The sequence below is a fragment of the Diadema setosum genome, chromosome 22, assembly GCF_964275005.1.
Source record: "Diadema setosum chromosome 22, eeDiaSeto1, whole genome shotgun sequence".
In the NCBI taxonomy this organism is placed as follows: domain Eukaryota; kingdom Metazoa; phylum Echinodermata; class Echinoidea; order Diadematoida; family Diadematidae; genus Diadema; species Diadema setosum.
This window is the reverse complement of record NC_092706.1, coordinates 21,023,981-21,050,141: the sequence shown is the minus strand read 5'-3', so window position 1 is coordinate 21,050,141 and position 26,161 is coordinate 21,023,981.

The window sequence follows — 26,161 nt, the reverse complement described above, 5'->3', positions numbered from 1 at the left end:
GGTCATATAACTATGCAAAAATCATACAGAAATTCCAATCTTCGTTATTTTTAACAGTAACATTATCATTGATAATAAAACGACTGATTTTTGGTACAGATTTGAATTTATCGAAATCTGTAATATGTCTTATATTTAGATGGAGATTTCCCATAATGCTGGTGTTCTCTTTCAAAAAGTTTTATCACCAAATGTCTTGGACTTCACATTCATTTAGAGAGGAGATTCTTTGATTTTAAACATATAGATTACAACTTTGAGTTCTTTGAAACAGACAGCTAGGGCATTTCCATGTAGATATTTGAATGCAAGTGTAAGTGTAAGAGTCCTTATCGGAAAAACAAAAACAAAGACTAAGTAGGATAGGAGTTATGTGTTCAGATTTCCCTTTTGCTGCTTACAATCTTTTTCACCCTTTCAAAATCCTGTATCGGTTGAAGTCCTTTGAGCTCATATTCCAGAGCTCCGATGGGCAAACCGTTATTCTTATCCACAAGCACGTGATAAAAATAGATGCATGCACAAGATCTGCTGAAATTGTTTTACTAAGAAAGTTTTTAATTTCCCCAATCTGTGTGGACCCATGCAGAGCTGCTGATATGCTCATGACATTAATGTGCGTTTCCGTGATAAGATAATCTTGGACTTTTACACGAAGATCTTAGGAATTGACAATTGGGATTATTACAATCATTGACTGACAGAAATGCTGAAGATTTGTCACGAGATCTTACATGCAAGACTTCGTGTGTTTTTTTTTCCAGATTTCAATAGTAGGCTGTTCTGAGCAATCCCTGGGAAGAAGTGATACTTTTTGACTCAATGGAACACGAAACTGAGTGTCATCAGCATAATTATGCCTCCGCTACAAAGTGTCACAGGAAGCATAATTTTTTTTTTTCCGGATTGTCCATCCGTCCGTTTGTTCGTCTGTCCTTCCGCTCTTAATCAGTTCTCTGAACAGCTTAGTTTAAGAACCGTATGAGGTATCCCAGTTAAACATGGCATATTATGTAATTTATGTGTGAGTGGACGAAGAACTAGGTGTATATGCATGTATTACTGCAAAATAATTCTGCAAGAAAAGATTTGGGCCACTGGGAGACAAAGGTTAAATGATTATGTTACAATCTAGCTATTTCTTCCCTCAAACTGAAAATACCTCAAATTACTGTCATGAAAAGTGGATATTACCAGTTAGATCAAGTCAAAATGCTCACATTTCAGAGTACTTGCCCTCTTGTTTAACAATATTAAGCCATCCATTTGGGGTTGTGCCATCAAACTTTCAAGCATATCATTTCAATTTTTACCAATCATGTGAAACTGTCCTTTCACACTGTCAAGATGTAGGGCCTATCGTAATCAGACATGTGGGAGAATAATGCTTTATTGCGGAGGCATATCAGTTGCATAGCGACAATTTCTAGTTTTGCTTATGCAGTATTTGTAGTGCTCTGTTACATTCTCCAGTGGAACCTTATACACTTAAAAACACAATGGTTAGATGACTAAACCTTGAGAATTCCTTCTCACGGAACATAATGGATAGATGCAGAACCATATTGATTGACACACTTCGAGCTTGGTTGCTAGAATAAAATTGAAACCAATCAAGTGCTGTAGCAGCAATTGGAGGAGTATATGTAGCATCACCATGCACACTGTCTCCTGGCCCCCGTCCGTTGCAGGAAGTAGGTCATTTTAAACGCGTATCATAACTGTCTCAACACTTTGTGGTTTCTCCAATATCCTGATTGTGTTTTTCCTTACAAGTCCTTTGATTCTAAATAGACCTATGTACAGTTGGTATTTGGTTGGCACATGCGCGCTCTTCTTGCCGATGAGTTTGAATCTAATCCAGGCGTCTTGATAAGAGGATCAAGTTGCGCCTGTTTGAATGAATTTAGACAGGGCCGTTCATCAGAAAAAGGCTCGTTAATGCACAGCAGCCAGCTCATTTACGCATTTTTTTTTTCACCAGGCATATTGGTATATGATGGTTTTGGGATGAAGATGATAAAGCTAACAACTGCTGTTTCGGTGACAGGATGAAAATTTGCAAGGGTTGGTCCGTTGGCCGCATGGACATTGCCATTTGCCCCTGGTGGTGTATATAGAGCTGAAGGTGACCATCGATTGTTTGATTGACTCGCCAACTCATTCTAATATTTCGAACTTTCTCAGGGAAGTGCAGTTCAAAGTGAGTTGCCATAAGAAAGTCGTTCGTTTTTGGACGAAAGAACCTGTCAGTCGATGACGAGGATTGTTTTCGCTAAGCTTCTGAAACATTTGCCAAGCTTGGCAGTCCTGTGGTATTGTGATTTGTTCAACAAGGTCATATACCCAGTTCGCTGATCTAAAAACAACAAAAAAAATGCTTGTACACTTTCAAGAGTCTGGGAATTTCTAAGTGGCTATCAATTTTAAAGTCCTTCTTTGCTTCACGGAGAGATGAAAGAGAATCAGAGTACCGAGGTGCATGCTTGTTCACTAGATTACTATGGGCATCCCCCTACTGTTCGACTAGTTAGACCAGATAAAAGATTACACAAGGCACAGTGGTGATTTTGTTACGTCACTCCATGGTATCTTTACATAGAAAAATATGTGTCAGAAAGCTTGCGTGCATTGACAATCTTGCAAGCCGGAGGCCTGCGAATATTCAACTTACCTTCAACTAATACATGATCTACAGGCAAGGGATTTGAGTCTGTGACGCTGCCATTTGGGAAAAAAAAAAATGTCCAGAGTCATCTAAAGTATAATGCATTTAATCTTCTTAGCTTCTCGTCATCATTTTCATCTTCTTCTTGAAAACCACATCACGAATTTTCATCGGACTTAACATAATCATATAAAGCATCGTAATTTCCTTGGGGTAGCTGATTAGGATCTCAGTTTGTTTAAATGGGCACCATAATCTTCCCCTCTTTGGAGGGAGGGGGCGATAGGCCACAAAATAAGGAATCTTTTTAACAAACAAAAATAAATCTGTTTTTCTAGAACCTTAAGCGATTAGTTAGCGTTATAAATCCGATGTATCAGTACATTGGTAATTGTAGTTTCAAATTTCTTCACAGCGTATCAGGAGGTGCCCCACAATGTGACTCGAAACCAGTTAGGGACCCGATTTTCACATTTCCATCTTCTTCCTGAAAGCACATGCTCAAATTTCAGCCTCGCTGCTACATTGATAGAATACATGTATTTGCACAAATGGGCACCATGCTCCACTTGGGGGCGTATCCAGTCAATTGCCCCCAGGGGGCAATTACCCCCGGCTAAATACTGGTTAGTAGAAAGGTTAGAGTAAAGATTAGAGTTAGGGTTAGGTTTATGGTTAGGAGTTTGGGTTAGGGTTAGGATTAGGTTCAGGATTAGGATGAGGATTAGGGCCAGGGGAAGGGTCCAGGGTAATTGCCCAGGGGGGTAATTGCCCTAGACCCCTTCAATTCAATTCACATTTATTTCGGATATTAAAACAAGGTAAATATTACAAGGATTCATTTGGGTAACACCTATAAGAAGCAAACGCTTGTCGAGTAAGGTGCACCCTATTGCAACTGTATAATAAACATAAATAATGATTTAATATACAACATAAAAGCGACTAAAAATAAAAATAGAAAACATACAGCGTACATACATACAAAATACGTTCACAAAGACAACAAAATTAAAAAAAATAATGGATATCGGGTAAGTGAGGCATCAAAAAAAATTAATGTTGGTTGAAACGTACGTTGACTCAAAAGATGTGAAATATCAGATTGGATAAGTTAAACTGCCAAGTAAACAGTAAAAAATCATGCAATTAGTCAATCAGCATTCGAAATATATTATAAGCGTCAATGATGTAATTCGTTTGATTTTTATAGAAAAATAATAATACTAATGTTAATCAACACTAACATCTAGTGATAATTATCAAAATGAACTTTGAACAGTAACACAAAAAACAATATAGCATGCAAAACATTAAAAGCAGATACTTATTCGAACTTATACAAATGAAATCTAATGTCAATTTTTAAAAGCATGCTTACTATCATATAAAAAAACAATTAGTCAGTATTTCATATCATAATTTGCCAGATAAAAAGGAAGTGTAGATGGGAAACGTTGATTTTTGTTGCAGAGTCAAATCGGAAGAAATCATTATGATGGCACGTGAATTCAAAGAAATGTATTGCGCAAGGATCATAATAATGTGAACTAATAACATATGTAAAATACGTAAAATGCATGCGATGAAATACTATTGTGACACTGATAAATTATAATAAATAAGGAAATAATACATTAGGAATTATACTCAGAATGGCAAACAAAAGAAGAAGAAAAAACGAAGCACAGTATTGCACAAAGATCATAGCAATGTGAAACTATAGTATGATATAATAATGAAATGCATGCAATGTGATACTACTTTATGAGACTTATGAAAATCTACACCCACTGGTAATGGGACAAATTGATTACGGAAATATAAATTGAAGCAAATGAACATAAATAAACTCAATTAATGATACAGCGCAATAAAATGATATAATAATAGTGAATGGAAATGATGAAAATCAAATTGCATTGCATGATAAATCATAGTAAACAGGGCACTTTACATTGAGAATTATACACAGTATTGCAACCAGGGGAAAAACGAAGCACAGTATTGCACAGAGATCATAGCTATGTGAAGCTATGCGTGCTATGATTATGAGACTATACGAATGTCTACACCCACTGGTAATGGGACATATTGATTACGAAAATATAAATTGAAGCAAATAATCATATAAACGCAATTAATCATACAGCACAATAAACTAATATACATGTAATAACAGTGACTGGAAATGATGAAGATCAGATTGCATTGCATGAGAAATTATAATAAAGTGGGCACTTCGCATGAAGAATTACTCAGCATTGCAACAACAAAAACAAAAAACAGAGTAAAGATATATACTGTGTTAATGGTAATGTACCTATTCATCGTTAATTGCAAAGGAGGGACATCTTTAATGTCTTCTTAAAAGTAATGAGCTTTAGGGACTTGAGCGAACTTTCTAGATTGTTCCATAACATGGCGCCGTGGTATTTTATCGATTGAGTTTGAGCAAAGGATGTACGAAATATCGGTAGTCTGTAATCATTATTGTGTCTGGTGTATTTTGAGTGAATTTTGTTTTGTTGGATGAAATAGTTTGAGAATATTGCGGGGAGGAGTTCATTCTTGAACTTGTACATGAATATGCCTGTCTTAAAGAATATGAGTTTTGTAAGAGGGAGAGTCCCAAGTGTCTTAAAGAGCGGCTCGCAATGAGCTCTAAAATGTGCACCGGTGCATATACGTATAGCTCGTTTTTGAAGTATAATAAGTTTGCGCAATCGGCTCTGAGATGCTCTGCCCCACACAAGGCTGCAGTAATTTAAGTGGGGTATTATCAGGGCGTTGTATAGAGAATATAAGGTGGTAGTTGGCAAAAAAGACCTTACACGACACAGTATACCTATTGCCATGCTAATTTTCTTTGAAATGTGAGTTATATGAGAGTCCCAATTTAGTCTGTTGTCAATGAGCAATCCAAGAAAGTTGGTGTATTCAACCTGAGGGATTGAAACGCCGTTCACATGTAATTCAATGTTGGCATAGAGTGGCTGTTTACTTCCTTTGGGATTGAATGTCATGAATTTGGTTTTTGTGGTATTCATGAGTAGTTTGTTTGTCTGAAACCAGGTTGCTATTTTCCCTAATTCTCTATTGGAGTTTGCAACAAGTGATTGAAGATTATCATCGGAAATGAATAGCGTTGTGTCGTCTGCATATAAAATGTACGAAAAAAGATCAGACGCATTCACAAGGTCATTCACGTATAAGATGAACAATAAAGGGCCCAGGATACTTCCTTGTGGCACACCTGTGGTTATCAGGGTTGTAGCAGAATCAGAATCTTTGAAGTGAACGTATTGTCTTCGATCTTTTAAATAGGATGTAAACCACTGAAGCTCCAAGCCTCTAATTCCGTATTGAGAGAGTTTCTGCAGAAGTATGTCGTGATTAAGGCAATCAAATGCTTTGCTTAAGTCAATGAAAATTCCTAACGCTTTCTTTTTGTTTTCAACAAAGGACAAAATGAGTTCTGTGGCGTGAAGAAGCGCCATTTCGGTTGAGTGCTTTCTACGGAAGCCGAATTGTTGGGGAGTGATGAAAGCATTGGCAGTGAGATACTTGTAGAGCCTATCGTAGACAATACGTTCTAAGACTTTTGACAAGGAAGGGAGAAGAGAAATAGGTCGGTAATTGTTCAGGGTATTTGCATCGCCTGATTTATACACGGGGATGACCTTGCTTAGTTTCATGGCGGTCGGGAATTCTCCATAAAAGATCGAAAGGTTACAAATATAGGTGAATGGAGTTTGTATATACGGGATGATCTGTTTCAAAAAGTTTGAACTGAGCCCATCAATTCCAGTAGAAAAACTAGATTTCATTTTGCCTACGATATTACATATTTCCTTTTCATTTGTGGGGTAAATGTAAAAAGACTTTACTGGGGTATCTCCAGAAAGAAAAGTCTTAAAATCGATATCAGATGGGCCAACTTCTGAAGCAACATTTTTCCCAACATTAGCAAAGAAATGGTTAAATGCTTCAGCCATGCTTTGGTTGTCGTACACTTTCTCTTGATTGACGGTAATGTAATTTGGAAGAGTTCGAGATTTCTTCTTACCGATCAAATCATTTATGATGGACCACGTCTTCTTTAAATCAAAGCGACAATTTTGAAATAATTTCTCAAAATACATCTTTCGAGAAGTTTGAATCAAACTATTTACTTTGTTTCGAAACTTTTTATAACGCAGTCTGTCTTTTTGCAACTTGGTAAATAAATATTTCTTATAAAGCCTCTGCTTTCGATTTATGGAGCGTACAATGCCAGAAGTTATCCACGGCTTCTTGGGGTCCCGTTTCGTATTTTTCAATCTTTTGGTTTGAGTAGATTTTTTGCGAAGACTTTGAAAGGTATCAACAAGATTGTCGTAAGCTTCATTGACACTTGTACTGGATAAAATGTTATTGAAATCTGCGTGTTTTATTTCTTCTAAAAAATACGGCATGTCAACTACTTCCCTCCCATAGGACTTACGCTTGACAGATCTAAAACGTTCTTTAGCTTGAGTAATTTGGAATATTGGCAGGTGATCAGAAACATCAGAGTACAAAATGCCAGATTGAGTGGGCCTATCTAGATCATTCGAAAAAAATGTTGTCGATACAAGTACATGAATGGGGGGTTACACGCGTCGGCTTAGTTATTAGTGGTCTAAAACTATGTGACAACAAAGTGTTTAAGAATCTGCCTGTGTCCTCGTGGAGTGAATGCTTAAGCAAGTCAAAATTGAAATCCCCAGTCAAATAACACAGCTTGTGTTCAGAGTTTATTTTCTGTAAACACTCGTGTAAATCGGTAATGAAAGCATCAGAGTTGGAATTTGGGGCCTTGTAAATTACTCCTATTATCACATTTTTAGAGGACCTTTGCTCTATTTCAGCAAAAATCGTATCGACACTATCGTTTGAAAATTGAAGGTCGGGTCGTTCTTTAAACTGTAGGTCTGGGTTTAAATACATGCATACTCCCCCGCCTTTCTTTCCTTTCCGACTTTTATATATGAGTTGGTAGTCTGAGATCTGAAACACATTTGGTACACATTCATCAAACCACGTTTCAGAGAAAGCATAAATATCAAAGTTGTGATTAAGCAATTACAACAATTCTTGAATACGCAAGTATTTAGAAGAAAAGCTCTGCGCATTCAGATGAAATAAGGACAAAAATTTTGAGGTAATTTTAGATTGAAGTTTTTGGTTAAATATATCACTGAAATAATATTGGCAAGGGGCACTGAACAAATCAAATTCACATTCATTTTCCTTTTCGTCAGGATTCAGAGCAAATATATCCAAAGCTAAATTATCCAAATGTGAAAAATTGACTGCTTTCTCACAATTGAAAAATTCAAATAAAGTGTTCTCGAAATCACTGTCATGTAGAATGTGATTGAATGGAAATTCGTTCGCTAGGCATGATGGACAAGTCCACTGAAACGAATGTGTTAGTTTTCTTGTTAAATCAGGATCTGCACACCGTTTATGGGCAGATCGGGAGCATTCACATCTTAAGTTTGATTTATGATTATGCAACATTTGTAAACATATTTCACATTTCATGGTCGTAAAAACAAAATGGCTAACAACGTTAACACATAACAATAAAACAGAAACAGGTTAACAGGTTAACGGAAACCAAAAGAGAATGGGTATAATACAACTGGGTACATGTACGTGAGGTATACAACAGGTAAGTCACGTAAAGTATACATAAATGAAGAAACTTACGAGTCAAGCTTTGTTAGTCAAATCAATAAGCAGTAACAAAAACAAGAGTTCATTAAAAGTTCAATTTTGTGAGTTTTTTTAGGTCTCTCTCACGGGTTACCTTGATGCGTATGCCATTTGGGGGCTTCACGACGATCACGCCGTCTTGGGTCCAGATTTGATGATCTTTCTTCGTGTTCGCTTTCTTCACCTTCCAGAAGAGATTCGACCTGGTTTTCGTCAGGTTTTCGTTGATGTATACCTGATTTCCTGACGAGTTTCGGAGCTTTTTCCTGCACCCGTAGACTCTTTCCCGAATTCGATAGTTGGTGAATTTGACGATAATGTTTCGATGCCTCTTTCTTCGACGGGAATCCCCGTCGGGCTGGACAGGGCCAAGGCGGTGGCTTCGATCGATGTCCGCTGTCTGGATATCGATTTCGAGTTCATTTTTACAAATGTTCGTGATGAGGGCATCGGTGTCTTCGGTGTCCTTTTCCTCTACTCCGGAGAAAACTAGACAGTTTCTCCTGGTGTACTGTTCCGCGTCGTCCATGGCGGCTCTCAGCTCTCTCACTTCACCTTCAAGTGCGGAGATCTTGTCGTCTCGAGACTCGATCTCGAATTCGAGCGATTTCTTGACCTCGACACAAAGGGTCTCATGGACATCGTGGAGAAGCTTTGTCTTGATGGAGTGAACTAGTTTTGCGATACAAGTCGAGTCCGTTAGGAGGTTTTCGATGACGGATTGGATTGCTGATGACAAGTCCAAATCTTCAGTGTCACATTCGTCGTTTAAGATCTTCGCGGTAGTTACAGGGTCATGCTTGCAATCACTTATCGGGGGTCCGTCGGCCTTGGGCTTCCCACCACTCCGTAGGCGACGGTCCGCACCCGACATTTTCTATTAGGTCCGCTTTGCTATTGAAAATGTATATGGTTGGCGGAGCACCAAACGCACACGTTCACTCTTGACCGCACATTCTACTCAAGATCTTGGGGGTCCCCAGGGGGCCAAGAATCCCAAGAAATCTTTACAAATCTTCTATAAAATTATAACTGTTTTGAGTATTAAATAGAATAACATTAGTGAGTGTACTTTCAAGTTTGTTTTTTACCAGATCCAGGGTTGTGGCCATTTGGGGCCTGATCCAAGTTGAAGGTGACATTTCTTAGTTGATTTCTTTTTTTTTTTTTTTTTGGAAAACGCAAGGACAAGTTTTCTTCAAACATAGGTATCACTGTCAGTGAGATAGAATATACAAATAAATACCATGCTCCCTTGAGGTGCCCCAATATTCTTATATATATATATATATATATATATATATATATATATATTCTACAATAATGCGTTAACGGTGGACTTGCTCCCCGGAGTTTCCGATACTCGTTTGGACGATAGAGCCACTGGTCCTCTTATTTATTTTTTTCTTTCCGCTCCTTCTTATTCTGACGAAATAGCCACTTGCACATGAGCATCTGAAGACTTTTCCTATGGCGAACACCAGTTCATAAAACTCAGGCTAACATAAAATCTTTAGTTCCGTCCGACCATTTGGCCAGGTTTACATTGCGCTACTTATCCTTAATAGTCTACTAAACTTTTATTTAGTTTCCTCGGTTGTTCCTTATCCATATACATGCTGATATATTTTTACTCACCTAAACCTGCATTTTTAACTTTAAACTAATAGCCTTCGATTGTGAAACTTGACTCACATGCCCTCATATTCGACCCGCAAAATGTGAATTTGTTCAACGATGTCTTGTAGGCATACTATTGATCGTACAGTATGCGATTATGTGATCATCACACTTTAATGCATGTTCTTCAACTTTATTTTTTTTTTCATCTGCTTCATGTTTTTGCTTTCCTTTGGCCACTGCTTGTCCGTTTCCTGATTTCATATCTCCAGTGATTTAATCGGATTAATTCTATTGAAGAAACTGTCCTTTATGAAGATCGCATCTTACATCTCTACATTCATTTTGTACTCAAACAGTTCAGTTTCACTAACCATTTCTTTCATGGCATGTATGATCATTTTGAGTTATCGGCTGTATGTGTTATTTTGACATAGCTGCGTTGAGATACATGACGTTGATGTTCAATGCATAACATCCTTATCGTATGTAATATACCTTCATGATATTATATTACATATTCATATATCTGTGACACATGTACATGTATACGTATAAATGTACAAACTTATATATGAAAAGATAATATGAATAACATAAATACACGTACTATAAATCATGTTTCAGATGTGCTGCCCTATTCTTGCAATTTCTCAGTATTAGCTTCTTCTTTTTTTCGTTGCATGTATACTCAGCATATTCATATCCTATGAATCTACGTTCGTTTGTGTACATGAAAAATGAATACCGTCTCTCATGTCTCTTATCAAAGTCTCTCTCAAACGATATATACAAATAAACACACACACACACGCACGCACACACACACGCACACACACACATATATATATATATATATATATATATATATATATATATATGTACATTATGTACATATAATATAACATATGTATATATACTTGCATATGCCTACATATGTATACTGTAAAATGTCTTGGTGTGGAGGTATACCTTCTATCATAACCAGCACATAGACAATTGCTCAACTCAGCTTCTTTTTCCATTATCTCTGTGAAAAGATTACTATCCTAATTGCGGTCTTCTTCAAAAAAACATTTGGTTATGTAAGAGAAGGGTAGGCGATAGAGAAGTAAAGTAGCGCTTCATCATGTTGGCTAACAGAATAAGAATCATGAATTTATGAATGGTTATGCATTGACGAGTTACGCGGTATTAGTCGTATGTGTAATGGAGCTTTCATATTATTACAGTGCTTTCTCCATTTGATTTGATTTGATTTGATTTATTAGTTTCTGTATCATCATTGTACATGCACATTTATGTACAAACATAAATATAAGTTGTTCACAGAATAATTTTTTCTTCATTGCTTTTGCACAATGTACAGCAAAACGTACAACAAACATACAACAATGAATAATACAGTCGGGCTACAGCATAAACGTGGCTTGATTTGCGTGCAGCCCCTGTACATACACATAATACACATCGGAAGGAAAAAACAAGGAAAAGTAGAAATTACGCGGTGCGTAAAATATGTCCCCGCTGGAAGTAGCATTTAGTAGCAAAATGTACAATATCGGTAAAAAATCAAGGTCAAAGGTCAAAGAAGTCAATGGTCAAAATTCTGTGTAGAAGTTTTGAAGCCCTCACCTAGTGCCATCACAAAAAGCAAACGGAATCAAAATCGGGTTAAAAATGGCGAAGGAGTAGCATTTTGTAGCTAATGTACAATATAGGTCAAAAATCAAGGTCAAAGGTCAAAGAAGTCAAAGGTCAAAATTCTGTGTAGAAGTTTTGAAGCCCTCACCTAGTGCCATCACATAAAGAAAACGGAATCGAAATCGGGTTAGAAATGGCAAAGGAGTAGCATTTAGTAGCCAATGTACAATATAGGTCAAAAATCAAGGTCAAAGGTCAAAGAAGTCAAGGGTCAAAATTCTGTGTACAAGTTCTGAAGCCCTCACCTAGTGCCATCACATAAAGCAAACGGAATCGCAATCGGGTTAGAAATGGCGAAGGAGTAGCATTTTGTAGCAAAATGTACAATATAGGTCAAAAATCAAGGTCAAAGGTCAAAGAAGTCAAAGGTCAAAATTCTGTGTAGAAGTTTTTAAGCCCTCACCTAGTGCCATCACATAAAGCAAACGGAATCGAAATCGGGTTAGAAATGGCGAAGGAGTAGCATTTTGTAGCCAATGTACAATATAGGTCAAAAAATCAAGGTCAAAGGTCAAAGAAGTCAAAGGTCAAAATTCTGTGTAGAAGTTTTGAAGCCCTCACCTAGTGCCATCACATAAAGCAAACGGAATCGAAATCGGGTTAGAAATGGCGAAGGAGTAGCATTTTGAAGCAAATTGTACAATATAGGTCAAAGGTCAAGGTCAAAGGTCAAACTGAAATTCTGTGTAGAAGTTTCAAAGCTCCCATGTAGTGCTATCATATAAAGCAAACAGAATCAAAATTGGCTCATAAATGACAGAGAAGTAGCAAATTGAACATTTTGATCACACACGGACGCACAGACGGACAGACGGACGGACGGACACACGGACACACACACGTACGGAGCCCGTTTCATAGTCCCCTGCTCGAACTCGTTCGGCGGGGACAAAAAAGAGGGAGGGATGACTTGCATAGAGATAGGATAGTTGAAAGGAGAAAGGGAAAGGAGAGGTCTGTCTGCTTTCACTAAAGGTTTATACAGAGTAAGATCACCTGTATCACTGATTAGCAAAGCATGACAAAATATTTTCTCACCGAGGTACAGGTGAACAGCTAATACAGGTCATAGTCGGTTACATGATTACGTAATAAATTAAATGCGTCGATATTTCTGCGAAAGAATTTCGTGTATAGTTAATTAGCAATGACAGTGGAATTACTGATACACAGAAAGCAACATTGCTTTTACAGCTTTCCTACAAGAGTACAGGGACTTTAAACTTTGAATTTCAGAAGGAAGAGAATTCCAAACATCGGGTCCGATGTGTCTGACAGATTTCAGAGCCATCACTGTTTTGGGATTATGAAATTTATCAGATTGTCTTGTGAGATAAGAATGTATGTCCTTGTTTAATTGAAATAGTGAGAAAAAAGAAGATGGCATCTGACCATTATGTAAGCGAAACATAAAGAGTGAGTTTTGCAACAACAAAAAAATAATGTCATTTACCTTAAGTGTTTTTAATTCTGCGAATAAAGGATCTGAATAGTCTCGATAACCTGAGTTGGTGCATATACGTATAGCTTTCTTTTGTAGAAGTAATATACTATCAGTGTGGCATTTTGAAGTTGCCCATAAAATGTTAATGTGCGATAATATCAACGAATTATATAACATAAATAAAACATTCTGAGGGACATAATACCTTAACTTAACGTAATGTAACAGTATACCAACTGTTACATTACGAGACACTTTATCTCCATCACACCATGAAAATACCTTCACATAAAACAACACTCATTGTCTATTTCACATTGAATTTTTATACCATTTCCAATCCTATGTACAGCAATGTAGGCGCTACCAGCCTAGAAAGGGTTTTCTTATAAAATGTCACGTTACTGCACGATTCCAGCATCAGAATAAGTAACAGGCTTATTGCGCACTTTTCACACATTTTAGCTTTCCTGCAGTAATGAATATTTTTCTCAAAATTTTATAAAATATGCAAAAGCAAATAGTTGCACATGAACGCTGCCCTACTTGTTTTGTTTTGGGTTTTTTTCCTCCGTCTACTGCAGATCACGATAAAGGCCAGCCGACAGCGGGTAAATGCCTTTCTCTATTAAAGATAAAAGCGATCCAACTAACAAATGACTCCTCTCATTCTTTGTCGCACATGCTACTTGAAAGCACCTTTACACAGACCATTCAATTTCCTTTCCGCTTTAAAAACACCAAACGAGTCATCATTATATGTGACCGTGCATCACAAAACGAACAAAAAGTCGCACCCCTTGATTTCACGTGAGGACTCAAAATGGGTAAACCAAGTCAATATTCATTTTTTCATATCTTCTTAAAGAGGTACCCTTCTTCTACGATTTTCTTAACTTTGGGATCATAAAATGAATGGGAAAGTGCAGTTTCAGTAGTTTTTGTACAACCCTTTTTTGTAGAGTAGTGAGATCAGATATGTCTTCGAGGCCCCTTTTCATTTCTTGATGACCCTTTGCACACTCTTCACTTTTAAGTCTGATAACTTTTGAAGGGATAATGCTACTGCCTTGAAAGTTGGCATTAACCATGGACAGAATGTGTTAATAGAGCATGCTTAATTTCAATTTAATCTGATAATCCCTTCATTGTTGTAGCTCCAGTGGTTTACATGCTGTTTTTTGTTCCATTCATCGCACAGCTAGCACGGTTTGGTAAAGACATGAAAGATTAAGCGCTTGAATAGACAGATAGACAATGTACTTTGGACCCTCTTTTCTCGTTTCACACTTTTTCAGAGTGTGCGCTTTCTTTCCAATATTTAGATAGGTTAGGAGAGTCCGTTTGAGTTGAGTTATACATCATTTTAAGGCTTAGAGTCTGCTCTTTCAGAATCTGTCCTCAACTAAAAATCCATCTCTGGAAGCCAATCCTGTTTTTGCCATATTAAATTGAAAGGGCAAACCATGACGCATTTTTGTTGTCCATTTAGAATGGCAAAAAAAACAAAAACAAAAAAAAAACGTGATGCTGTAATTCAAGAATTTCAACATGAATTCTTTTTAAGCACTAGGAAGATCGAGTAGTTTCTCTTAAAAAAGTGTATGAAAACCTTGTTTGTGATTTGACCAGTAGGCACCAATAGCACTGTAATAACATTTACCATTCCACGCGTTATGTTCTGTCGATATCATCCTGTTATCTTTCCAACTTTTCTTTCATACTCCTTTACAAAGTCAAAATAAACACTGACAAGATAATCCCTTTAGATATAACAGCCCTCTCTTGAAAGCATGTGTGACAGAGATATTTCTACCAAAATATTATTATGGTATATTATTGTCTTTAATAAAAAAAAATTGTGTAAGGTCGATGCCAGTGTAACTTTCGCCTGATAAGTTGAGATGATTAGCTTTAGACAGCTGTTTAATTGATCATGGATTGCCTGCTCGTTAACCTGATCTCTCAGTGGGCCCAACCATCCGTTCAACCCCAATACCAATTCATAATCTGCTGATGGAATACAGGACACGATGTCACGGTTAATTCATTGGCCAATAACTGCACCTGCAAGAAGGAAGAATCGAACCCAAGGTGTCTTAATCCAAGTCGTAATCCACTATTTTAAAGCTTTCAAATTACAGAAGGGCTGTCAGGACATCAATAGGAAGAGGAAAAATTCTTAAGTGATGCTTTCATCAGTCAAGAGATGAAAACAGCCCTAACTGTACGTCAAATAAACATGACATTATACTCGACACTTACAGGCAGTGGCATACTATTGAGGATCCTTCCGTTTAAGTATTCAATTTTATGATTGTATACCTCCCTATAAATCGACAGTTCCTTGTCAAACCAATGTGGGTATTTCGGGGTCATCCCACGAGACCGACACCCACGAGTCATAGAGCCCACGAGTTCGACATTGAAAAATAGGTCCATGAGTCGCACAGCCCACGAATTCGACAGATACAACACGGGGCCTAATGCGTCAGTCGCGTAGGCCTTGTTTGCTTTAGTGTCGAACTCATGGGCTTAATAACTAACTGGTGTCGGTCTCGTGACTTGCACCCAGTATTTCTGGCTCAGCAGAAGAACTTAATTGAATTCCCTTTTGCCACCTGTCTCGAGCAAGGTTCATCTCACTGGATTATCCCTGTAGTGGTGGTGGTTGTGCTGCTGCTGCTTCTGGTGCTGCTGCCGATGGTACTAGTGACGACAATCTTCTTAGTACGTTATCGAAGGAAGAAAAGGTCAATATTTATTTTATTGGTGTCTGTCGTTTGTGTTTTATATGTGATAAAAGGATTGATTGTGATCTCTCAAATACTTGAGTACCAAGTAATTACATGACTGACATTGTTGCACAGTTCGCCGTCAGTTTCTCTGTATAACGTTACCAAAGATTATAATTACCTGTGATGTCGTATTTTTCATTATTTCAATAAAAAGTTTAATTTCTTTTCATTTCTCGTTGTTTCTATACAGCAATGATATATCACTGTAACAAATTACAAGTAGGTGATTGTAAAAGTATGTAGGTCAACTAAACTGCAACTGATGATAATCTTCAACAGTTGTTACAGATGATGACACACCAGTTGTCTTCTCCAATTCAAGGTGAGCAAATGTTGAAATTGCCCAAATCCAGGTCAAAAGTATGAAAACAATTTGAACTATACGGTATGACGCATGTTGATATCCACTCATACATTCGTTTGACCCGTCATTCTCGATTTTCGTTTACAAATAGGCCTATGTCGACAAACCAACACCATGGGTTTCAAATCCTCCGATCGCTGCTCCATTCATAGTGAACATAATAATATAAATCATCTATTCCACATTGTAGATCCAAGTCTCGCTCGCAGCATGCTGTGGAGAAGCAAAGTGAAGTGTCACCAAGCACGCCCATTCCATGCGAGCAAGATCGAGGCGACTCTCCAACTGAGAATACTCCAATACACAAAGATGTCGCAGACCTATCTCTCACTAGGCAGAATCGACCTTTGCCGCAAGAACCAGAGAACACTGAACAAGCAAACACATCACAACACGACTTAAGTCTCGAGGCGCGTGTCAGCATTAATACCAACACCAACTCAAACACTAGTAACGGAAACAGCAACATCCCGTCCGATATCTTACCTTACAATGAGTCGCATCAGCATGCAGGAAGGAGCTCCAGTCGGAAACTCGCAACTGCAGGGTCCACCCCGCACGTCAGGAATAGGCGAAGCAGAAATGAACGAGTCCCGAATGCAGATTCTGCAATGAAGCTAGATGGCGAAGAGAGCATCGATGGACGATCCGAAGTTTCTTATGCAGTTCCTGACGTCAAGAAACCTCCAGTAAAACCAAGACGGTATGCAACAAAGATTTACCTAACTGACCATTCCAAAGGCCAAAGTAATGTAGACGGGAAGAATGTAGTTGTCGCAGCAAGATCAAGCATGTCGTACGCCCAAATCAACCACCAAGTACCCTCCACCAGTCACATGGTCGATCAAAGTTACGAGGCTGTGGACCGCCAACCTGCACTCCCCAATTGCAATGCGTCCTGCAACACTGGCCAAAAGGCACCTGGATCTCAGCAGCAATGTGACGAGAATGATAAAAGCTGTCCCCTTTTGTACCAAACACTTGAAGACGAGAGCGAAGAGCTGGAGAATGGAACGCAAATCTACGAAGACATCAATGTTGGTCCATAAATGGAAGCACAAAAAGGTGAATGTTTCTTCCTCTTTCTTTCGTGTTTTATTTTTCCTATAAACGATTTATTGTGGTTTTTCCTTTCCGAAGTACCTACTATCGACTAAAACGACTGCCATAAACATGCTGGCACAGTATCGTCAGTTCCTTAATAGTGTAATCGTTAATACAGTCATTTCCCCAATTTTCGTATATTCCAAAAAGAAATATGCGAGCATTCGTAATTTTTTGTATTCTTCCTCGTTGCGTTTTTTTTTTCATACCATGATAATGTCGTCTTAGCAACAGAAAACAATCAAACAAAATTTATCAAGTGGGTGCCTGCAAATAGGGTTTAATTGGATTTGCAAATGGTGATTATAATCTCAAACTGTTATGAATTACCTCGCTACACTTGTATTCTCCAGCCTTCTCAAGGGTTAAAGCCGTGTTGAGACTGTATGACTATTTATGGCCAGGTGGATTGTGTAATGATTAAGGTGACACACTTGATTCCTTACCAGGCCTGAAATGTGTTGACTTTTATCCCTATGGTTCGTTTTGGTTTAATGCGCAGTGGTTAAGATTACTTGATACATGCCATATTTTCTGAAATACTATGAAATTATGTTTTAATGAAGTGATAATGACATTTTGATGCATTTAAAAATCCAACCACTGCGTAAGACAGTCTGACAAAATTAATCATTCATTCAAAATAAATGAGGTTGCCCAGTTATCGTGGATTTGTTTTTCCTTTCGAAATATGTCGACTAGCCACATCATTGGTCTCGTGCCATTTTTGCCCGCTGCCTCCCTTTGATGTGAATATTTCCTAATATTTATTCTGCCTTGTAGATCGAAGTGTTGATTGAAGTATGCTCAAGGGACGAGACGTGAATGGTAATGTATGGCTGACGTAGATCCACATGAGCACGAGGAACATTGTACAACAACCCAGCACAACAGCCGCGGTAACACCAACTCGTCACCGGCTGCAACACCGATACCAACGCCAACACCAGCACAAACACTAAAGCCCCTTTTACACTTTCACGGATCGCATCACGGATGACCACGGATCATCGATCCGGGATCATCCGTACTGTTTCCGGCATGACCGTGTTGACTCCGGGCAGTCATCCGGCATTATCCTTGATCATCCGGCATGTCCGAGGAAAAAAAATAAGCTTGCTTAATTTTTCATCCCGGATATCACGGACGAAAATCAATACGAACTCTTCCTTGTTGGCACCGTCTACTCCGTGTTGTTTCTGTATTCCTTCCTTGCAGGCATCGGCTATTCTGTGTTGCCTCTGTACTAATTCCGGGACAATCCCTGAAGACATCGGGACGTCCGTATTAGCATTGGCTCCATCCGGGATGAAAAATTCGTGTATTTTGTAAATACAAGCTCATGAAGTCCATTAAATTTGCTCACATCTTCCCCCATCAGTACAGTCAGCAACCCCTCATAGTCTGTTCGTATGATGGTCGCACGAAAACCTTCAGTGACCCACATACATTTCCTTGACCTTTTTTTTTTGTGTGTGTATATGTGTGTATTTTGATTTGTTTTGTTTTGTTTTGTTTTGCTTTGCTTTGTTTATGTGATGACGTTCCCGCAAAATGAGAGTTTGCAGCAAAGAGATTTGCGTGACGTCGACAAGCCGAGGCATGGCTGCTGTAGATTTTCTGATGTGCTTATTATTAGCGCTGGAGGCATGTTGCCCGAGCATGATAAAGTATCAAAAGCAAACGTAAATGTTATCTGTCAACATTTTTGGGATATCCGTGCAAAGACCGCGAAGGAACCCAGTTACATCCGTGCTCTTCCTTGATGTAGCCGTGTTAGCCCCGCATTGTTTCCGCTGTGGTCCGCGTTCGTTCCTTGTCTGTCCGTGTAGGCACCATACTTGTCCTTGTAGCCTCCGTACTTGTCCGTGTAGACATCCAGTTGGCATCGTATTCACGCCGGCATTGAGAGGAAAATCGATATTTTGCATGCCGGAACACCACGGATGACGATCCGTGGTCATCCGTGAAGCAATCCGTGAAAGTGTAAAAGGGGCTTAACCGCTAACGAAAATACACCCATCCATTATCCAATGTGGTAGCAGCTCACTGAGTTGCCGAGTATGTCCGACGAGAGTGTTGGATACTGGGACATAGCGCAGATTTTCTTCCTTGGGTTTCAGGCGTTACTTACGGTAGTAGGCCTCGAAAGAGTTTGAGGTGGCGATGATGGCTGTTTGGTCGGGGTGGCATAGCAACTGACCTCCTCGCGGTCCATCCTGGAAACGTTCTACGGCTGACGAGTTGCCTACATCTCGGTCAACTGATCTGATCTACTCGACAGTGTATCTCTTCATTATAAGAGAATATGATTAAGACGTGTAAGGAGGAAGACTTGTATCTGTTGTGATGTGAGTTAGGTCCTGGAAGAGAGAGTGGCGACTATGGCAAGACAACGTTTGATGATGTCGAGGGTTAACTGACGGAAGTTTGGTGAAGAGTGAGTCTACATCAAAGCTTACAAGAGTGTCTATGTAGTTGATTGAAGTGTTTGAGAGACTGTCGATATGAATGAAATATTGCAAATAGCGGATGTGGAGTAGGGTTGCTTTTCTGTTTTGTGTATGTTGGCGTGTCTACGATTTCTGTACCCTCTGTTCATTATTATTGTGTTTTGCTCGTAAAGACTGTTGCGTTGCATTTTGTTTGTCTGTATTATGTGGATGGATTAATTTGTGTGTAGACTTTTGATCCCTGCTCGTTCTTTGCTCTGGCTGAGCAAGCATTGTGTGACTGTTGAGAGAGCTTGGGTAACCAGGAGTTTGATGTTGTCGGCTGCTGCTTGAGTTCGGGTTCTCGTAGTTATAATTCAAATTTCTGTAAAATGGTTTGGGTGGTGTGGCGAGGTTAAGCTCGGGTGATAACACTTTGTGTCCAGGATGTGTGAGACTGTGTTAGCTTTAAAGCGTTGTTGGGGGCGACGATAGGTTTGTCTTGTCGGGATGGGTGGATGTAATTTTTATTTGATAACAAGTTGAACTTTTGTATCTGATTTTTTTTTTTTTTTGTGCAAAGAAAAGTGGTCCGAGGCTTGAAGGTCTACAGAGTGTAACAGGTGAGTTTGTGAAGTAATGATTTGTTGATCGATTGTGTGTAAGTCTTGTTAAGCGTGGAGATTGTAAAGTTGATTTGTAGACCTTATTCCCATTGCGTAAATCTATGGTAACTATACAATTTCAGAAACTTTAAAATCAACGACAACTAACATATCAACCCTTTTCTACGTTACGTTACGTCTACGGTTACCAACGCTTGCGTTAAAGAAGATTATTGTGTTTGCTCCCTGAAGAACTTCGTTGTAAATATGGAGTACTACAAGATACTACTTTTCTAATAATATGTTAAGAAATCTAGTGACTATGAATTTGTCTACATCTTTTCAGTTAGTGCTAACAATGTACTAGTAATGTATACTTTTAAGTGTTGGTTTGTACAATATATTTTAGTTTTTATATATGCCACCTCATGAAGTGAACATTACACCAAGGAGGTCGTACACCCTTGCGTAGTCATACTTTCTACTTCGTGAAAGCGAGCAACTGTAAAGTCATCCTAATCTGTACATGAACCATCACTGCTGACGAGAATTATCTGATAGTGACGTCAGCATGTGATTTTGTAGGGGACTTCCCTCTTGAGCTACACAGGGAGAAAGTGAGAAGAATTTAGAAAATGACAACTTCTAGCAACCGTGTTAGGAATATTTATTGATTATATGATACTAAATTCTGATGCCCCGAAAACGAGTGTCTTCTTTTATCAATTACGCTAAAAACTTTCCCCAAACTAAGCACATAGGCACGGTAATCTAATCTACAACCCAAATCTCAGGTGGTGAATGCACACAAATGAACATGCGGAAATAGATGAGATCACAAGGTTATTTGGTAAATATATTAGAAAAGCACTTCATTGGTCGTAGGTTTAGTGTTAAATCTAAGGCATGTGTTTATTGCAATAAATTTGTATTTTTCTCTTATTGTTACGTGGAACAGCACTTAATTTGGCACATGAATGACATCATGTACATTTCTTTTTAATTTTGACTTTTGTGCCATTGAAGAGAGAAACAAAGGTGTTCACTCATGCGTAAAGATTCTTTTTTTTTTAAATTGACCTACCAGGTTGATAGCCAATAAATCACATTTCATGATGGTATACCATAGGCCTACATTAACTTTAGCCAAACATTCTATGAAGAATATTGATTTGAAAAAGTATGTCCTACCTTTTTTGTATAGGCCTATATAAAATATGTATTGTTATAAATAAATAAATATATGATTATATATATATATATATATATATACATATATATGTATATATATATATGTTTATATTTATATTTGTATTAAAGAGAGAGTGAGTGAAGTTTTCTCAACTACTCAAATACAATACAATTGCAGCGCTTACGTTGAAGAAGATTTGTGTGTTTGTTCCCTGCAGAACAAAGATACTACCGTTCTAATAATAATTATGTTAAAAAATCTAGTGATTAAGAATTTGTCTACATCTTTTCAGATGGTGCTAACAATGTACTAGTAATGCATACTTTGAATTGTTAGTTTGTACAATATATTTTAGTTTTTGTATATACCACCTCATGAAGTGAACATTACACCAAGGAGGTCGTTCACCTTTGCGTAATCATACTTTCTTCTTTCTGCTAAAAACTTTCCACAAATTAGGCACATGGATGGGCACGGTAATCTAACCTACAACAAAAATCTCAGGCGATGAATACACACAAATGAACATGCACAAATAGATACGTCGATGAAATCAAAAGGTTATTTGGTAACTGTAGCAGAAAGACACTTCAATGGCAGCCAGGTCGGTAATACAAATATTGTGTAATATTTCCATCTTCTCGACGAAACGAGAATATAAATGAGCCCTATTGGAAATTAGACCAAAGGAAATTAGACTTAAAAGTGATTAGCCCAAACGTCCATAGACCAAACGATAAATAGACTAAACAAAATCTATACAAACCAACAACAAACCACTACCCTCCTCCCAAAAAAAAAAAAGTGATATTACACGAAGTGGGAATAAATGTAAGTGATCCAATCCAACAATGACTATCATGTAGACCAATTCAAGTGGCAATAAAGTTTTTATACACTATATTCAACAAATTACAGTACTTTTTTGTATGAACTGTATAGTGTAGTTAATAGCTGTTTGATTCTTATTCATTTTTACACACTGAAAGTTAAAGTTCATCATATTCAAGTTCTTCCTTTTTCTATGTCCTGTATTTATTTGTTTTATACAATGAATTTTAATGTTTATCAAATGTCAGTACTGCTTCGTACTTTGATTTGTGTAGTTAAGCATATAGGATGGCGTTGATATTGATAGAAATGTCACTGAAGGGCAGCCACATCTCAACAAAAATCTTCAGTAAACAGAAAAAAAAAATGTACAGTCGAGTACCTGCTGTATTATTTGAAGCCTTTAATCAAGTTTGCAAATTTTCTTATGATTATCATGACCTATGAAAGCAAAATATTCAGAGGGGTGAAGGTTCATGTGTCAGTTTCTTCAATTTGTCTCCCTCTAAGAATGAAATTTCATTTAGATTTTTTATTTAGTATTTAGATCGCAACAGCTTATCTATAGATTGATCCGCCGGTTCCCTTTTCCCGCCATGTTAATTAATTTACAGATTAACAGTTGCTATAAGTAACACATTTCATTTGTGGAGGGAGACAATTGAAGAAATTCGCATCTGAACCTTCCCTCCTCTGAATAATATCTTGCTTTCATTTAACATGCCTTGTCCGCCTTGGACTACAGTAACTTAACGTAACAATGTCGGAATTTCGTAGCTGCATGGGTATTTGTTCCATGTTCATCGTGTCACTGCCGGCAACCAGGGACCGCCTGGTGGTAGTGTCTCTGCCCGGAAAGCAGTATAGATGACAGGTTCAAGTCCCACTGGTTCCTTTTTACCACAACATATTTCTTAATTCACAAATCAGCAGTTGCTATCCTAACAAATTTCATTTGTAGAGTGAGACAAATTAAAGAAACTTACACATATAATGATTTATCTTATTCTGTCAAATGTTTGTGTAATTACACTATTTTCCATAGTTTTTCTCATTTTCATTCATTGTCGGGTCTCAAAAAAAAAGTGATGCTGTCGAGCCGTACCCTATGACTATATACTATGTGTGAAGGTGTGTACGTCTGTGTATGATTGTGTTTATGAGGATTACATACTAACATTATGTCACTAAGATTACTTAAAGTATTACAACTGTTGATATTTTACAAGATTTAAGACAACCTTGTTATGAACAATCTTGCCATGCTTTCATAGCGTATAATACAAACTGTACCACGTTTGATATGATATCAGTCGAAGGCAAAGAACATTTCAATAGACATGTGCCTTCTCTGTTTTTAATTGTCTCAAAATAGTCTTTGCTAATGAAGTAATACTCGAATGTCTCATACGCTTGTTTTAGATATTTCTATTTTTAATCCTTGCAAAACATTCGTTAATAAAGCCGTATGGGAAAGCATCCTACTTCCAATGTATGTTTTCTTTGTTGTCATAATTGTTTTTTACACTGAATTTTAGCATTCATCGTATAGTACTTCCTTGTTCTGTAAACTGTCGTGCAGCATGTACAATGTATGATGAAGTCTCTGTCTCTGTACACGTATAGAATTTGAGATCACAACTGAAACCCATCATCGACTCGTTTAAATTCGACAGACCTCTTAAAAACTACTTCTCAAAACCTAATCTACTTTGAAAAACAAAAGATTAAAGTAACGCAAAATATATGTGTATGTAGGTGAGACTGTAATAACTGGCACTAAGCACTCAAGTAAATCAGCTACATTTAGGAAAGAACAAGGTAAATAAAATGTGGATCTCTAAAACAAACCGTCTCCATGACATGGCCATCCACTTCAATGAAGACATAAACAACAGTATTGTGTCATTTGTATAGGCATTCATTTGATAATATTACCTTTTTTTAATTAAAAAATGACAATCATTTTTTTTTCGATAACATAACGAGTTGTATTTCATTGGAAGGTTGATCCTCCATAGATGCATCGTTGCAAATTTTGCTGGTTGAGCATTTGAATCATGTTGGCAAGGGATATTACATGGAATGATATGATCTAACGGATGTCTGCATTAGTGCAGGGTGGGGTAAGCTCAGATTTCGCAACATGATAGCATACATGTAAGTATTAAAACAAAAACAAACAAACAAACAAAATATCGATGGATGAGCATCTTCAGTCATTTCACTGGGTATACACCCTATCCAATGACCGCTCCTTGTCTATTAAAAGAGCAAAGCATCTTTACACTGCCAGCAAAGCCGCGTGTAATTGTATACTATACTGTAAACGTGTGTGTTCTTGAACGGACTTCCGTGAAAGGGCCTTCTTCCTTCTCGGGAAATGTGTATTTTCATTCGGTGGAAGGCCGTCATGAAAATTTAATACAAAAAAAGAAAATCTCTTCAATTCCACTGCGCTAATTACATTACAAGATGAATTTCTGACATGGAATAATCACATATATCTTTATTATTTTCTTTGTTTTTCAATAGCTTTAATGTTCAATACCCTGAAAAGATAAAAATGTCTTTGTTTCGGCATTATAAACTTTTCATTTTTCACAAAGCTGTGAAATGATTGATAGAGGATGACAAAATCGTATACCATAAATCTCGTAATATTAACAACATATAAATTGTAATGGTATTCAATATTTTTCAGAAGTTGTACAGGGATTCTTAAGCATTCACATGTATTCATAAAGAAGAAAACGCAATGTCAGACTGTTAATCAATAAAATATATTGAGAGAATCATTAAAAATAATATAAAGTTTTGGTACCTCAAAAGTTTCCCTGAATTTCCTTGTCTTAGTTTGTGTTTCAGGTTAAAGTACCTTTCATATAACTAAAACTGTGAGATTTACTCGCCCCAAAGTGCTCTCATGTCTTAGTAATCATGCAATAATGTTTTCGTACCAGAGCCGCCGCCGTACGGCGGCGAGGTAGTACACGTATTGTACGAAACCATTATTGCATGACAACTGCGACCAGCAGCGTGCAGCCCCAAACGCATAGCTAACTGTTACCAGCAGCCCCATACGCATAGCTAAATGGGACTTCGCATTGTAGCATTCAGCATCATGACAGATTTAGTATCGCGGGTAAATATCAACTTAAAATCCAAAAATTTCTTCAATTTGAAGACTTACCAGTTAAGTTGAAGTATTGAAAACAGGCTTCGGGCAACGTTTGGTTTTGCCAATAGTCCCTTTCTGTTCGAATTGATGACTGAATGTGACTCGATCGAGAGGACCTTGGGAGAGTTACACTGAATTCAGTGGATTCCATATACGGTGCGCCACCTATCGGTTGTAGCGGACAGGCCGAAATCCGCAATGCCTTATGGGAAAAAGTCGACATCAAAATTACTCGCATTAATGCACATGCAGCAGCGCAGCTCAGCTCAGCCGGCCGCGCCGGGCGGGCGGGCGCCCGGGCTGGGCCGGCCGGATGTCGATTGCGAGATCGAAAGATAGATAGTTAGGCCCTAACATGAGTAACAGATGACAATATCAACAAATCACAGAAAAAGCAAACTTACGCTGCAACACATCCACAGCCAGCAGAATGGACTAAAGCGTCTGTTGTGAGTAGTACCCATGTAGCGTAC